A 795-nucleotide genomic window follows, 5' to 3' on the forward strand; every position below is an offset into this window, starting at 1 on the left:
TAATCATATATAGTCACTTACAGAACGTAGCAGTCACACGTAACCATGAGCTACGTAATTAACACCAGACACACAGAACAGTTAGTAATCATATATAGTCACTTACAGAACGTAGCAGTCACACATAACCATGGTCACTTACAGAACGTAGCAGTCACACGTAACCATGAGCTACGTGATTAACACCAGACACACAGAACAGTTAGTAATCATATATAGTTACTTACAGAACGTAGCAGTCACACGTAACCATGAGCTACATGATTAACACCAGACACACAGAACAGTTAGTAATCATATATAGTCACTTACAGAACGTAGCAGTCACACGTAACCATGAGCTACATGATCAACACCAGACACACAGAACAGTTAGTAATCATATATAGTCACTTACAGAATGTAGCAGTCACACGTAACCATGGTCACTTACAGAACGTAGCATTCACACGTAACCATGAGCTACGTAATTAACACCAGACACACAGAACAGTTAGTAATCATATATAGTCACTTACAGAACGTAGCAGTCACACGTAATTATAAAGTACACAATTAACATTAAAGCTGTCCATGATATCTAAGCAGATTCAAGTTTTTGCAAGTCGAGCTTGTGATAATTTCAAAGGGCGTTTTCTCAGCTACTGTAGTTCTATGCCGTCTTTAGTCGAATCTATAAATACAAATCATACTTGTCACGAAGACAAGAAACTAAATCTTCTTTTTCTAGCTGATTTTTTGTAGAAAGTTCCTGTCTAGGTAGGTACTACTAATACCATCGATTTTCCTCAGTTA

The sequence above is a fragment of the Limulus polyphemus genome, unplaced genomic scaffold, assembly GCF_000517525.1.
Source record: "Limulus polyphemus unplaced genomic scaffold, Limulus_polyphemus-2.1.2 Scaffold6901, whole genome shotgun sequence".
Lineage (NCBI taxonomy): Eukaryota > Metazoa > Arthropoda > Merostomata > Xiphosura > Limulidae > Limulus > Limulus polyphemus.